This window comes from Palaemon carinicauda, chromosome 12 (assembly GCF_036898095.1).
Source record: "Palaemon carinicauda isolate YSFRI2023 chromosome 12, ASM3689809v2, whole genome shotgun sequence".
Taxonomy (NCBI): Eukaryota; Metazoa; Arthropoda; class Malacostraca; order Decapoda; family Palaemonidae; genus Palaemon; species Palaemon carinicauda.
The window spans coordinates 135,963,387-135,980,749 of NC_090736.1; the positions used below are offsets into that span (position 1 = coordinate 135,963,387).

General features: G+C 38.4%; 1 long non-coding RNA gene across 4 annotated transcripts in view; it reads left to right on the forward strand.

Moving 5' to 3' along the window:
• Positions 1-17,363, forward strand: part of LOC137651305 (uncharacterized) — a 52,099-nt gene that overhangs the window by 83 nt on the left and 34,653 nt on the right. Inside the window, exons 1-3 of one of the 4 annotated variants that reach the window (XR_011046075.1) lie at positions 1-44; positions 4,655-4,787; positions 6,571-6,703. The exon at positions 1-44 is cut by the window's left edge and continues 77 nt beyond it. This is a non-coding gene — a long non-coding RNA (uncharacterized lncRNA). The remainder of the gene's footprint in view (positions 45-4,654; positions 4,788-6,570; positions 6,704-17,363) is intronic. The other 3 variants (XR_011046076.1, XR_011046077.1, XR_011046078.1) reach the window with 3 other exon arrangements.

Consider the following 17,363-nt stretch of genomic DNA (forward strand, 5'->3'; position numbering starts at 1 on the left):
CTTTTTCCCGTCAGTGTAACCGTGATAGGATCGGCTAATTACAGGTAATTAAATTTCTCACGTAATTGTGGTAATTCATTGCAATTAAACATAAATTAACTCCGAAGTTGTCACGAATTCATTATGGCTGCCACGTGTCAAGTAAGCCGGCAGGCGAGCCAAGAGTCAACTCGAAATTTTAATAGCCCATTTTAGGATTCATTATCACATTTCGTATGGAGTATTAACGTGTTTTATCATTTCCTGTGCAACTGTTAAACGGGTCCAACCGGTTATACCATTTATTGACACCAGTACTGTTGACCGGACTATTTAACCGGCATTTTTTTGGATTTGGAAATTATGCCTAAGGTATGTATAGGCCTCTGTAAATTTCAGTTTCGTATATTTGTATAAATTGGAAGTGTCTTGTACTGTCAAGTTTCGTCATTTTATTTGATACAGAAATGTCGGGTATGGTATCATGTGCCGTATGGCTTTTATACCCTTTTAATACTTCGGAATTTGAGTAGACAGATAAGTAATTGCGCTAATCAGTATAAAATAGGTTTGTATTATTTTCGGAGCCTTTGTAGTTTGTTGGGACAGTGAAAAACCACATTTTACAGACAAGAACATCACCTAACCTTACTTTACCTTAGGTTCTCCACCTAACCTGACCTAGAAGCCGTAACCTTAGACTGCTGTACTCTTTATCTTACCTGTCCCAACGAACTACATTCACCCCAGCTGATCATTAAGGTTTTTGTAAAGATTCGCCAGCCAAAAAAATCGATAGTCTCGGGTATCAGACTTAACCTGGCTTAATTTATCGGTAAAGATTTACTGTATTACAGATTCTCATTTCGATCAGAAAATATGTCTTCCTTTAGTATATAACGGGATTTGACCGAATTTCAATCACAAACCAACAACAACCAATTCTACTAACTTTAAGTATCCGAACTGGTTGCTGTTAATACGGAGGAAATGAAGGTGGAAACCGGTTTAATCACATTATTTTCTACAGGAAAACATATTTTCTGTTGAAATGTTTAAATGTCTTTTATATATATTTTGTTAAAATTTTTAAATATGATTTGTTCAAAATCCGGTATTATTGTAGTGTATTACAGGGCAATGTAACCTAGTAAAAAAAACTACTTTTTCTTATAGAGAAAATTACGCTCTCTTGGAAAATGACACGTTCCCGTCGCAAATTAATAGTTTCAGAAATATATATATCTATCCTACGGTAATGGAGGACCCCCAGTGGGAGCTCTGGGTTTTGGGTGGGAAAAACATACTGGGGAAACGATGTATAATAGTAAAACAAATACTTTCTTCTCTATACATTACCTTCTTGGATTTATAATAATTGGAGGAAAAGACAAAACAGTATAACTGGATAAACTTTGGAGGCGCCGTTGCAAAGGTTATGCCTCATGAAAAAATACAGTAACCAGTACTGTCAATGTCTGATGTAGATTAAATGTTAGCATTCCATGCTAACATTAGCACGCTCACGCACTTACGTTCGTACATACCAGTTTTCGATCTTCTGCGATAAAACCCCGCCTCCCTGCGCAGAAACTTTTCCCCCACCAATAGGATTTCTTCTTCCTTAACCGTGAAATGTAACTTCGTCTCTCTACCAGCTCTTCAAGTCTATTACGTGATTACTTATGTAATACCCCCCGGGGGTATACTTATTACTTATGACCCTAGAATTACTCTTTATGATCCTATACCTTATAAAATCAATCATTTTAATTCCCATTCAATATTATTTATCATACATCGCATTTTATCTTCCTATATTGGTTTTATTCCTTTTGTTATTTCTGTCACACCCCGATTTCACATAAATACTTGCTCTATACAAGTTTCTCTATCCAATTCATTCATGTTTACCCTCTAGACTCCGTTGTTTTCCCGTTAACCAATCACGAACCTGTACGTATTCAAAGTTTTCACAAAGGGGGTTGTCAGTTGATATTTCCCTACCCCCTTCCTCTAGCTCTTTAAGTGGTCTATTCATACCCCTTCCGCCGAATCCTATTCCCTGGAAACCTTTGTCCTAGTAAGGTGTCCTTCATTTCAAGTGAGATTTATTTTTTCGTATTTTGCAATGGAGGAAGTTATAGAAACTTGTAATGGCTGCAGTATTCTATACCTAAAGGCATTTGCTAAATTCCATGGTGATTTCTATGATTCTTCATCCAATGTTGATAATTTCCTTAAAGCATACGATGCAATTCCTCAACGTTTACAGTGCCGTTCCCTCCTATCTTACAAGAAAGACATTCACGTGTTTTATTGCCGTTCCCTCCTATCTTACAATAAAGACATTCACGTGTTTCATTGCCGTTCCCTCCTATCTTACAAGAAAGACATTCACGTGTTTTATTGTAATACCGAAACCAAGATACCTAAAACCAGAAATAAACGTCGCTGTGGTTATACTGTTACTTCTTATAAAGGTACATTTTTGGGAAAAAGTCGCCTACCCCCATGGTAGATAATATTTAAAGTTAAGCCGTCAGTCTCACCCTCCCGTGTCCCGCAAGTTTCGACGTCCCCTTCATAACCGTAAGTCATTCAACTAAAGTCATTATATGTGTTTTGTGACCTGTTAACTTCTAGGTTAGGTTAGATGGGTTTGTTAGGTTCTGTACCCTTTTTGTACCTTTTTATATATTTTGTAAAGTATTTGGAACAATTCATTAAAGTACACATGACAATATTACCGTAGCATTGCTACCGTTAGCAATGCCTTTGTAACGTTGTTAACACTGTGTATCATTGGTAACGTTACTTATTTTAACATTCCTAGTACATACGTGAGGTTTGTGACCTGGGAACTGCTAGGTTAGGATAGGTGGGTTTGTTAGGTTCTGTACCCTTTTTGAACTTTTTATGTATTGTGTAAGACTTGTATGGAAAAATTATTTAAAATACGTATGGAAACATTTAGCATTACTATCTCTAGTAATGTCACCGCACCATTGGTAACGCTGTTTATCATTCGTATCGTGATCAATTGTACCGTTTTCAGTAAATACCTGAGGTTGTGACCTGTCAACTACTAGATCAGGTTGGTTTGTTAGGTTCTGTACCCTTTTTGTACTTTTTATATATTGTGTAACCGGTAATATTATCGTAACAATCCAAGACATCATTGGTAACACTGTGTATCATTGGTAACGTTGCTAATGTTATCGTTCGCAGTACATTCGTGAGTGAAGTGACACCGATGAACAAGTGCTTATATTTAAGTATTTTAACACACATGTGACAACAGTGATTATATTTAGCCATTTTAACAGAAAATATATGTTTTCCTGTAGAAAATAATGTGATTTAACCAGTTTTCACTTTCATTTCATCCTTAACAGCAACCAATTCGCAACTTAAAGTTAGTCGAATTGGTTGATCTGTTTGTTTGAGGTTGACGTAAAGGTCAAATTCAGTTAAATCACGTTATTTACTATAGGAATACATATTTTCTGTTTGAAATCCCACCCTGTAATACAATACAACTTTACCGAAATTTGTTGAACATAGAAATTGTTATAGTATAGTTCAGTGCTAACGAGTAGAAAATGGGTTTATACCGTTTTCTTTGCCAAGGCAATTTTTTTTTTTTTTTGGTTTACTTTAAATGAATGATCATTATTGTTATTACAAGGAGATTCACCAGCCAAAAAGATCGATAGTCTCGGGTATCAGACCTAACATATCCTAACCTATCCTTTACCATATCTTTAATGCTGTTTTGGGGGTAGTTTGACGACATGTTCCTTCATATAATAGTTTTTAAGATGCAATGCACAGATGTCCATTTTCTGTAAATAAGTGGAATTAATTATAGAGTCATGAAATGTTGAAAGATAGAATTATGAACTGTAATCGGGTAGTGTAGAGGTGGTTGAGTAATCGATGGTTTGTCTGCTAAAATACTTGGCTTCTCGGCTTACACGCAGAGCATGATGCTCATCTCTTGTCAGTACAGAGGCGAGCCAGGTGTTGAGTTACTCATGAATGGCAGAGGCAGGGGATGGTGGCATTGCCCTAGCAAGCCGGGCAATGCCCTAGAGACTGACTATAAATACATATGATCAGTACATAGGATCAGGGAGGGCCAGGTAAGGGATGTTGATGCCTCAGTAGGTGGACCTATAGGCACCCCCAAATCCCCCAACCTTAGTTCGCAAGGATGGTGAGGTTGCAGCTACTAAAGGAACTAACGAGTTTGAGCGGGACTCGAACCCCAGTCAGCAACGTTACCAAATAAGGCTAACACAATCCTAAAAAAAGCAAGGTTCCTATATAGTTTAATTGCTAGCGAAAATGAAATTCGCTATAAGAAATGGACGAGTGCTGGGTAGCTTGTTGTCTTTCTCTGTATATTTAATGTGGGCTGGGTCATAATAACTTACGTATCGGTCGATTTAAATGTGAAGTATGTTTTTTACTCTGTCCATTGTTTACATTTGAGAGACTGCGGCGGGATATCAAGAGTTACGTTCTCCAAGGCGGAATTCAAAAAGAAAATATTATTCAATATTTATCTCATGTCTTTATCTGCCAGGTAAAAATTATTATACGTATTTTAATGTTCAGTTTCTTTTTTTCAATAATTAGCAAAACTAAAGTGTGCTTATTTTTCCAGCACTGAGCACTTGATAAATCCCTGCTTCAAGCCGCCAAACTGTACCCCCACCCATCTACGTTTACGACAGGGTCAGTGACAGTTCTTACTTTGTCAATGGAGGACCCACAGCCTTTGACCTGCCGAACTTAAGGTAAGGATTTATTCGTGAATTGTGATTTTGCTTTAGTTTGTGACCTGGTAAGGGGGTTCAGGGTCTTGCCCCCGGCTAGGGATTGTGACCTGGGAAAGGGGTCCGGGGCTTGCCCCGGCTAGGGGTTGCGACCTGGGAACTACTAAGTTAGGTTAGGTGGGGTTGTTAAGTTCTGTGCCCTTTTACAAATCTCAAATGTGTTAAATAATCATAGTTTGCATATGTTCAGCCACTTACATGATCCATATATTTTTCCAACTGGTTATCTTGTTCTTATTTTGCATTTCTGACCATTATTATTGCTGTACATCTCTCGATTGTGACATTCCCCCCCCCTTAAAACCCCGGTATCGTACTGGGGCCGCCCATATTTGTCTTTATATAATGGGGTCCAAAAACTCATGAACTGGTGATTCGCCCCAACAATCAAAGTAAGAAATGCATAAAACACAAGATAACTAGTAGGAAAAATATATGGATCATGTATTTGACTAGAAATTAAAGTATTTACTGGTGGACCCATAGGCGCCACCAAATCCCCCAACCTTAGGTCGCAAGGATGGTGAGGTTGCAGCTACCCAAGGAACTAACGAGTTTGAGCGGGACTCAAACCCCAGTCAGCAACGTTAGCAAATAGGCTACCACAATCCTAAAAAAAGCAAGGTTGATATAGTTTAATTGCCAGCGAAACTGAAATTCGCTATAAGTAATGGACGAGTGCTGGCTAGCTTGTTGTCCTTCTCTATATATTTAATGTGGGCTGGGTCATAATAACTCACGTATCAGTCGATTTAAATGTGAGGTATGTTTTTTTTACTCTAAAGTCCATTGTTTACATTTGAGAAACTGAAGGGGACTCACTGTGCATGCCTTTTTTTTTCATGGATTGCGGAGCTTTCTGTGAATTTACAATGACATGTCAGGTGGTTTTTTTAAAACTAATTAACAGCTTACAAGTAGTTCTTCATAAGTTCCGTTATGTTCTTTTACAACACCTATCCCCACTGTTTTTCCATATGCCAAGGTTGCTGTCTGAGGGAGTGGGAGATACATTCCCTCTTTTTCAGAGAAAATGAAGGGGTATATGAATTCCTACAGAACCATGGAGTCGTCCCTTCAGACATTCAATGCCCTTCCTGCCAGCAGCCATGTGTCTTTAGATCTCAAGTTAATCAGTGGGCTTGTAATCGATCAGTCAAGGTTGCTAAAAAGGGAAAGCGTCGTGCATGGGGTTTTTCCGTAACCCCATTTAAGTTCACTTTCTTGGAAAAGGCTCACGTTCAAGCATGGGAAATACTGCTGTTTGTGAATCATTTCCTTGAAAGGGCTTTTTGCATGACGATGTCAACTATAACCTTGGCTGGACATTACAAACTTCGGTTAACCGGAGGTCTTATTGTTCGGAAGTCGCTTAAAATTACTGCCAGAACTTTCCGGGTATTGGTGGGCCTGGCATTATCGTCGAAGTGGATGAATCCAAGTTTTGGGATGTCGGGATATAACAGGTAGGCTATTGTCTAGTGTAAGGGTTTTCGGTGGTATGGAGCGGGAGAAAAAAAAAATGTTTTTGGTCCCTTTGGTGGACCAACCAAGAAATGCCGAGACCCTTGTGCCCTTGATACAACGTTATATTAAGGCGGGTAGCGTAATCCACAGTGATTAATTTTATTCAATATTTATCTCGTTATGTCTTTATCTGCCAGGTAAAAATTATTATACGTATTTTAATGTTCAGTTTCTTTTTTTCAATAATTAGCAAACTAAAGTGTGCTTATTTTTCCAGCAGCACAAGAGGTCTAATTCCCTGCTTCAAGCCGCCAAACTGTACCCCCACCCATCTACGTTTACGACAGGGTCAGTGACAGTTCTTCCTTTGTCAACGGAAGACCCACAGCCTTCGACCTGCCGAACTTAAGGTAAGGATTTATTTGTGAATGATTTCGCTTTAGTTTGTGACCTGGTAAGGGGGTCCTGGGCTTGGCCCCGGCTAGGGGTTGCGACCTGGGAACTACTAAGTTAGGTTAAGTGGGTTTGTTAGGTTTTGTACCCTTTTACAAATCTCAAATGTGTTAAATAATCATAGTTGGCCTATGTTCAGCCACTTACATGATCCATATATTTTTCCAACTGGTTATGTTGTTCTTATTTTCTATTTATGACTATTATTATTGCTGTAAATCTATCGTTTATGACATTCCCCCACCCTTAAAACCGTGGTATCGTACTGGGGCCGCCCATAATTGTCTTTGTGACCTGCCAGAAGATGTGTGGTTTTAGCACACAAACTCCACTATCTGTGCTTGCAAGAAGATGAGTCTCCTACTCTAGTGGAGGGTTAGAGTAGGAACAAAAGGAGAAAAATATCTCCAGGTGGGATATTTCGGTATGACTTATTTCATTTTTAAGGTAGCTCATGAATGGCAGGACCAAGGGACAGTGACATTGGCTTAGAGACTGACCCCAAGCCCCCCTCCACCCAAGCAAGAACCAAGGAGGGCCAGGTAATGGCTGGTGATGACTCGGCAGATAGACTTATAGCTCTCCCAAACCCCCTATCCTTAGCTAAGGATGATGAGGTTGCAGCTAACAAGGAAACTAAGGAGCTTGAGTGGGACTCGAACCCTAGTCAGGGACATTACCACATCGACCACCACATGCTTACCAGAGAAACCTTGCTGTTGAGATTTTCTTCCCAGTGTAAGTTTTTTTTATCAGTAACAAGAATTCTGGCAGTAGCCTTGCCATTCATACTAGAGAAAAGTTTTTGGTGCAAAACACACATTCAATGGTGAAGAATTTGATGTTTCCAGACTTGAGATCTTTTATCGTTGTGCTGTTAGGTGAGTGTTTATGATGTAACTTATTGTTTTATCATGTTTAGGTAAATGAAATATCTGTGATTATTTGTGGTATAAATATTTTGCCTAATGAACATGATGGAAGTTTGAGACTTTTTTTTTTTTTTTTTTTTTTTTTTTTTTTTTTTTTTTTCTTTTTTTTTTTTAGCCGATACTACGCATCACCAAACTTATTTTCTATTTCAGGTTTTTTTTATATCTAAATTTTTCACGCTCTTTGCTTTCATTAGATGTTTGCAGTAATTGCCAAGTATTTTTGAGTTATTTGCTTTTGAAAGTCTTAACCTAGTTTATAAGTTATTGAATTTAGTAGTCAATGCAGAAACTACACAATTTCTGACAAAAATAAAAACTCAACAAGGACCTGGTGATCCTTTTTATTTTGAGATGCTGTGCCCCAAATACGGTTTTATTTCCTAAAACGACCATTGGATCCATTTTTCTAACCAATATAGGTACTAAAATGGAAAAAATAATAAAGATTTATTTAATAACTGGTTCATATTTTTTGTGCGTGTGGGGCCATTGTCAACGGGAATCGAAGGAAGAGTTGAGTGGCTCGTGAAATGTTTTAGTGATGAGGGGGAACAGAACCTGCCTCGTTCAAACCTGAAGTCTGGTAGGCCATACAAGATTACTCCTCAGTTATAAGAAACTGATAAAACCAAAGTGTCAGAAAACGAATTGTCATGTTCAAATGTAGAAAAAGTCCAGTGGAGTGACAATCCATATTTTGTAGTACTCCAGAAGTGGAATGGTGTGTGTGTTTTATGGGGTGGTGGTGGTATAGAAATACTGAGGTGCTCATATTCTTACTTATATGCTTTGAGAGATTTATGCGAAGGTCCTTTTTTGACTCTGACAAGAGACCTGAGGTCGTGTTGGGTTGCAGCACGTTGGTGCCCCTCCCTTCTTTCAATGCGTCGAAAAACAGCATCAAGTGCGGGGGGAGGACGAGAAGATATATAACCCTCCGTAGATTCTCATCTGCCACCCACCACTCGAGGTCTGTCTATTTTTCTGGTCCCATTGGGATCAGAATGTGTGGGGAATCAAATGCCTGATTGCAATTGGACTCACTGTGTCACTGGAGAGATGAAATGTTAAGGCGGCCGTTAGGAATTAGACTGGCCAGGAATGAAAGGTTTGTGAGGAGACGTAGCCACTTTTGGGCTGGGATTTCTTGTCGTCTTGAAAAAAGATCTTACGACCTTTCTCAGCGTGGTTATCCTGTCGTCGGATGGGATGGTTTTGTGTACCACTGGCTACCCCCTACCCAAGCTATGGGTAAAGTTGCCACCTGGCTCCTAAAGTCTAATTGGCACCTACCTATCGTCTTTGCCCAAGATATAGACAGCCATATATAGTTAACTACCAGTTTGTATTAGGGAAAATACAAATTATCTACGAATTTGTCATATTTTCTTAACTGTGTTGTATACAATGGCTGACAAGCTGGTGTGATACTTACCTTTTTGGTTTCAACTGAAAATGCTTTACTTGGTGTTTATCATGAGTTTATCAACTCTAAACTTTAATCAAAGGTTTTTTAATTGGGTACTAATATATCCTTCAAGGTGTGGCACTAGTTGGTCTCTAAATATTGTGAGGTAAGTCTTGCCAGGTTTTTTTTATTCTATTTTATTTTTAAGGTAGCTCATGAATGGCAGGACCAAGGGACAGTGACATTGCCGTCATTATCAGAGTCCTCTTCATATGTAATTTTTGCATGTAGAATTAATATCTTTTTCAGGAAATCTTATTTTTTTTTTACATTTTTTTTTTCAGAACTTAATCAGGAAAAATTGAATCTTCCTAATTTTTTTAGCTACCACCACTTGTTTTTTTAATTTATTAAACTTTATATAAGAAATATGTGTTACTTCTCATTTCAGAGTACGATCTACTGTACATGGTGATCCCAGCATCATTACATGTTGGAAAGGATATTTTATGAAGGTTTTCGCCATCACTCAACTTATTCCATTCGGAACATCGGGAAACGCCTGTAAGCTACTCCCCGTTCCCACTCTTTTTAACCCTGGGATTTAGGTCGGGAATCGTCACCAGGAAGGACTAAGACTCCTGAGGAACGTGAGAAACGACCTAAGGTCATCCTGCAAGTGATTTAACCAGTTGCAGACGTACCGTGAGGTATTAGGAGTACCTGCGATAAACTCTCCCAGAAGACATTGCAGAATCTTGCAATTTAGTGTTCCAAAGCTCTTAAAAGGTTTTAAGATAGGGCTATCTATAAAATAAAGAATAGGGAGTTTTAACCCAAATATTTTCCACTGCATTCTTAGGAGGTCCTGGAATCTCCTAGTCTTGACTAGAGAAATTCAAACTATCATGTGATCTGCTAGATGATGTCTGATTTAAGCACAAATGCGGCTATGATGTGATCTGCCAGAAGATGTGTGGTTTTAGCACACAAACTCCACTATCTGTGCTTGCAAGAAGATGAGTCTCCTACTCTAGTGGAGGGTTAGAGTAGGAACAAAAGGAGAAAAATATCTCCGGGTGGGATATTTCAATATGACTTAGTGGGAAGGAAGAGGTTTGCTTTCGTGGAATGCTAGTGTTTTACAAACACCAACATCATTCCTCAACCACATTTATTCCTCCCATTTTATAGGACCATGTGGTTCGACTAAAGGTGCATCAAGTTTCTCTTCTGGGTAGATGCATATCAAAATGCATACTACGAACAAGGTCGTCGTTGATTTTATCATATTTGAGGTCTTAGTTGTCGTCGAATTCGTCAAGAGTCTTCGTCGTTATCATCAGCGTCGTCTTCATATGTAATTTTTGCATGAAGAATTTATATCTTTTTCAGGAAATCTTATAATTTTTTTTTTTACATTTTTTTTTTCAGAACTTAATCCGGAAACGTTGAATCTTCCTAATTGTTTTAGCTATCACCACTTGTTTTTTTAATTTATTAAACTTTATATAAGAAATATGTGTTACTTCTCATTTCAGAGTACGATCTACTGTACATGGTGATCCCAGCATCATTACATGTTGGAAAGGATATTTTATGAAGGTTTTCGCCATCACTCAACTTATTCCATTCGGAACATCGGGAAACGCCTGTAAGCTACTCCCCGTTCCCACTCTGTTTACCCTGGGATTTAGGTCGGGAATCCTCGCCAGGAAGGACTAAGACTCCTGAGGAACGTGAGAAACGACCTAAGGTCATCCTGCAAGTGATTTAACCAGTTGCAGACGTACCGTGAGGTATTAGGAGAACCAGCGATAAACTCTCCCAGAAGACATTGCAGAATCTTGCAATTTAGTGTTCCAAAGCTCTTAAAAGGTTTTAAGATAGGGCTATCTATAAAATAAAGAATAGGGAGTTTTAACCCAAATATTTTCCACTGCATTCTTAGGAGGTCCTGGAATCTCCTAGTCTTGACTAGAGAAATTCAAACGATCATGTGATCTGCTAGAAGATGTCTGATTTAAGCACAAATGCGGCTATGATGTGATCTGCCAGAAGATGTGTGGTTTTAGCACACAAACTCCACTATCTGTGCTTGCAAGAAGATGAGTCTCCTACTCTAGTGGAGGGTTAGAGTAGGAACAAAAGGAGAAAAATATCTCCGGGTGGGATATTTCGGTATGACCTAGTGGGAAGGAAGAGGTTTGCCTTCGTGGAATGCTAGTGTTTCACAAACACCAACTTCATTCCTCAACCACATTTATTCCTCCCATTTTATAGGACCATGTAGTTTGACTCAAGGTGTAACAACTAGCTCTTATGGATGGATTTCAAAATGCATACTACAAACAAGGTCGTCGTTGAAGTTATCAGAGTTGAGGTTATCTTCATATTGAAGTCTTGTCATTGCATTCGTCAAAGTCGTCGTTATTGAGTTCGTCTAAGTCTTCGTCGTTATCATCAGAGTCGTCTTCATACGTAATTTTTGCATGAAGAATTTATATTTTTTTCAGGAAATCTTATAATTTTTTTTTTCAGAACTTAATCAGGAAAAATTGAATCTTCCTAATTTTTTTTAGCTACCACCACTTTTTTTTTTTAATTTATTAAACTTTATATAAGAAATATGTGTTACTTCTCATTTCAGAGTACGATCTACTGTACATGGTGATCCCAGCATCATTACATGTTGGAAAGGATATTTTATGAAGGTTTTCGCCATCACTCAACTTATTCCATTCGGAACATCGGGAAACGCCTGTAAGCTACTCCCCGTTCCCACTCTGTTTACCCTGGGATTTAGGTCGGGAATCCTCGCCAGGAAGGACTAGGACTCCTGAGGAACGTGAGAAACGACCTAAGGTCATCTTGCAAGTGATTTAACCAGTTGCAGACGTACCGTGAGGTATTAGGAGTACCAGCGATAAACTCTCCCAGAAGACATTGCAGAATCTTGCAATTTAGTGTTCCAAAGCTCTTAAAAGGTTTTAAGATAGGGCTATCTATAAAATAAAGAATAGGGAGTTTTAACCCAAATATTTTCCACTGCATTCTTAGGAGGTCCTGGAATCTCCTAGTCTTGACTAGAGAAATTCAAACTATCTTGTGATCTGCTAGAAGATGTCTGATTTAAGCACAAATGCGGCTATGATGTGATCTGCCAGAAGATGTGTGGTTTTAGCACACAAACTCCACTATCTGTGCTTGCAAGAAGATGAGTCTCCTACTCTAGTGGAGGGTTAGAGTAGGAACAAAAGGAGAAAAATATCTCCGGGTGGGATATTTCGGTACGACCTAGTGGGAAGGAAGAGGTTTGCTTTCGTGGAATGCTAGTGTTTTACAAACACCAACATCATTCCTCAACCACATTTATTCCTCCCATTTTATAGGACCATGTGGTTCGACTAAAGGTGCATCAAGTTTCTCTTCTTGGTGGATGCATTTCAAAATGCATACTACGAACAGGGTCGTCGTTGATGTTATCCTATTTGAGGTCTTAGTTGTCGTCGAATTCTTCAAAGTCTTCGTCGTCATCAGAGTTGTCTTCATATGTAATTTTTGCATGTAGAATTTATCTCTTTTCCAGGAAATCTTATAATTTTTTTTTTACCTTTTTTTCAGAACTTAATCCGGAAAAATTGAATCTTCCTAATTTTTTCAGCTACCACCACTTGTTTTTTTAATTTATTAAACTTTATATAAGAAATATGTGTTACTTCTCATTTCAGAGTACGATCCTACTGTACATGGTGATCCCAGCATCATTACATGTTGGAAAGGATATTTTATGAAGGTTTTCGCCATCACTCAACTTATTCCATTCGGAACATCGGGAAACGCCTGTAAGCTACTCCCCGTTCCCACTCTGTTTACCCTGGGATTTAGGTCGGGAATCCTCGCCAGGAAGGACTAAGACTCCTGAGGAACGTGAGAAACGACCTAAGGTCATCCTGCAAGTGATTTAACCAGTTGCAGACGTACCGTGAGGTATTAGGAGTACCAGCGATAAACTCTCCCAGAAGACATTGCAGAATCTTGCAATTTAGTGTTCCAAAGCTCTTAAAAGGTTTTAAGATAGGGCTATCTATAAAATAAAGAATAGGGAGTTTTAACCCAAATATTTTCCACTGCATTCTTAGGAGGTCCTGGAATCTCACAGTCTTGACTAGAAAAGTGTAAACTATCATATGATCTGCTAGAAGATGTCTGATTCAAGCACAATTGCCACTATAATGTGACTTGCCAGAAGATGTGTGGTTTTAGCACACAAACTCCACTATCTGTGCTTGCCAGAAGATGAGTGTCCTACTCTAGTGGAGGGTTAGAGTAGGAACAAAAGGAGAAAAATATCTCCGTGTGGGATATTTCAATATGACCTAGTGGGAAGGAAGAGGTTTGCCTTCGTGGAATGCTAGTGTTTTACAAACACCAACTTCATTCCTCAACCACATTTATTCCTCCCATTTTATTGGACCATGTGGTTCGACTAAAGGTGCATCAAGTTTCTCTTCTGGGTGGATGCATTTCTAAATGCATGCTACAAACAAGGTCGTCGTTGATGTTACCATATTTCTTAGTTGTCATCGAATTCATCAGAGACTTCGTCGTTATTATCAGTCGTCGTCTTCATATGTTATTTTTGCTTGTAGAATTTATATCTTTTTCAGGAAATATAAGTTTATTTTATACATTTTTTTTTTTTTCAGAACTTAATCCGGAAAAATTGAATTGGGTTTTAGCTACCACCACTTGTTTTTTTAATTTATTAAACTTTATATAAGAAATATGTGTTACTTCTCATTTCAGAGTACGATCTACTGTACATGGTGATCCCAGCATCATCGCATGTTGGAAAGGATATTTTATGAAGGTTTTCGCCATCACTCAACTTATTCCATTCAGAACATCGGGAAACGCCTGTAAGCTACTCCCCGTTCCCACTCTGTTTACCCTGGGATTTAGGTCGGGAATCCTCGCCAGGAAGGACAAGACTCCTGAGGAACTTGAGAAACGAACGTTATGGAACCCTGGGGTGTGACCTAATGTCATCCTGCAAGTGATTAACCAGTTGCAGACCTACCGTGAGGTATTAGGAGTACCTGCGATAAACTCTCCCAGAAGACATTGCAGAATCTTGCAATTAGTGTTCCAAAGCTCTTGAAAGGCTTCAAGAAAAGGGCTATCTATAAAATAAAGAATAGGGTGTTTTAACCCAAACATTGTGTTGAAGGCTGATTTATATATTAGCCTGTTCTATAATGCTGGTATTTTTTAGTATGATTCGTTGGAGAACTTTATTTGGAAGAAAATGTTCTTCATTATTGTGTTACTGTATAGTTAATTTATTTTTTTTGTCTTTCAGAGTATGATCTACAAAATGATAGAAGTGATATTTTATAAATGACAATTTGTTCCGATATGATATACTTCAATGCACTGCATTCATAGGGGGTCCTGGAATCCCCCAGTCATGACTAGAAAAATCCAAAATATCATGTGAACTGTTAGATGTCTGATTTAAGCACACAATTGCCACTATAATGTGACTTGCCAGAAGATGTGTGGTTTTAGCACACAAACTCCACTATCTGTGCTTGCCAGAAGATGAGTGTCCTACTCTAGTGGAGGGTTAGAGTAGGAACAAAAGGAGAAAAATATCTCCGTGTGGGATATTTCAATATGACCTAGTGGGAAGGAAGAGGTTTGCCTTCGTGGAATGCTAGTGTTTTACAAACACCAACTTCATTCCTCAACCACATTTATTCCTCCCATTTTATTGGACCATGTGGTTCGACTAAAGGTGCATCAAGTTTCTCTTCTGGGTGGATGCATTTCTAAATGCATGCTACAAACAAGGTCGTTGTTGATGTTACCATATTTCTTAGTTGTCATCGAATTCATCAGAGACTTCGTCGTTATTATCAGTCGTCGTCTTCATATGTTATTTTTGCTTGTAGAATTTATATCTTTTTCAGGAAATATAAGTTTATTTTATACATTTTTTTTTTTCAGAACTTAATCCGGAAAAATTGAATTGGGTTTTAGCTACCACCACTTGTTTTTTTAATTTATTAAACTTTATATAAGAAATATGTGTTACTTCTCATTTCAGAGTACGATCTACTGTACATGGTGATCCCAGCATCATCGCATGTTGGAAAGGATATTTTATGAAGGTTTTCACCATCACTCAACTTATTCCATTTTGAACATCGGGAAACGCCTGTAAGCTACTCCCCGTTCCCACTCTGTTTACCCTGGGATTTAGGTCGGGAATCCTCGCCAGGAAGGACAAGACTCCTGAGGAACTTGAGAAACGAACGTTATGGAACCCTGGGGTGTGACCTAATGTCATCCTGCAAGTGATTAACCAGTTGCAGACCTACCGTGAGGTATTAGGAGTACCTGCGATAAACTCTCCCAGAAGACATTGCAGAATCTTGCAATTAGTGTTCCAAAGCTCTTGAAAGGCTTTAAGAAAAGGGCTATCTATAAAATAAAGAATAGGGTGTTTTAACCCAAACATTGTGTTGAAGGCTGATTTATATAGTAGCCTGTTCTATAATGCTGGTATTTTTTAGTATGATTCGTTGGAGAACTTTATTTGGAAGAAAATGTTCTTCATTATTGTGTTACTGTATAGTTAATTTATTTTTTTTGTCTTTCAGAGTATGATCTACAAAATGATAGAAGTGATATTTTATAAATGACAATTTGTTCCGATATGATATACTTCAATGCACTGCATTCATAGGGGGTCCTGGAATCCCCCAGTCATGACTAGAAAAATCCAAAATATCATGTGAACTGTTAGATGTCTGATTTAAGCACACAATTGCCACTATAATGTGACTTGCCAGAAGATGTGTGGTTTTAGCACACAAACTCCACTATCTGTGCTTGCCAGAAGATGAGTGTCCTACTCTAGTGGAGGGTTAGAGTAGGAACAAAAGGAGAAAAATATCTCTGGCAGGGATATTTCGATATGACCTAGTGGGAAGGAAGAGGTTTGCCTTCGTGGAAAGCTAGTGTTTTACAAACACCAACTTCATTCCTCAACCACATTTATTCCTCCCATTTTATTGGACCATGTGGTTCGACTAAAGGTGCATCAAGTTTCTCCTCTGGGTGGATGCATTTCTAAATGCATGCTACAAACAAGGTCGTCGTTGATGTTACCATATTTCTTAGTTGTCATCGAATTCATCAGAGACTTCGTCGTTATTATCAGTCGTCGTCTTCATATGTAATTTTTGCTTGTAGAATTTATATCTTTTTCAGGAAATATAAGTTTATTTTATACATTTTTTTTTTTCAGAACTTAATCCGGAAAAAATTGAATCTTCCTAATTAGGACTTCTCATTTCAGAGTACGATCTACTGTACATGGTGATCCCAGCATCATCGCATGTTGGAAAGGATATTTTATGAAGGTTTTCACCATCACTCAACTTATTCCATTCGGAACATCGGGAAACGCCTGTAAGCTACTCCCCGTTCCCACTCTGTTTACCCTGGGATTTAGGTCTGGAATCCTCGCCAGGAAGGACAAGACTCCTGAGGAACTTGAGAAACGAACGTTATGGAACCCTGGGGTGTGACCTAATGTCATCCTGCAAGTGATTAACCAGTTGCAGACCTACCGTGAGGTATTAGGAGTACCTGCGATAAACTCTCCCAGAAGACATTGCAGAATCTTGCAATTAGTGTTCCAAAGCTCTTGAAAGGCTTTAAGAAAAGGGCTATCTATAAAATAAAGAATAGGGTGTTTTAACCCAAACATTGTGTTGAAGGCTGATTTATATATTAGCCTGTTCTATAATGCTGGTATTTTTTAGTATGATTCGTTGGAGAACTTTATTTGGAAGAAAATGTTCTTCATTATTGTGTTACTGTATAGTTAATTTATTTTTTTTGTCTTTCAGAGTATGATCTACAAAATGATAGAAGTGATATTTTATAAATGACAATTTGTTCCGATATGATATACTTCAATGCACTGCATTCATAGGGGGTCCTGGAATCCCCCAGTCATGACTAGAAAAATCCAAAATATCATGTGAACTGTTAGATGTCTGATTTAAGCACACAATTGCCACTATAATGTGACTTGCCAGAAGATGTGTGGTTTTAGCACACAAACTCCACTATCTGTGCTTGCCAGAAGATGAGTGTCCTACTCTAGTGGAGGGTTAGAGTAGGAACAAAAGGAGAAAAATATCTCTGGCAGGGATATTTCGATATGACCTAGTGGGAAGGAAGAGGTTTGCC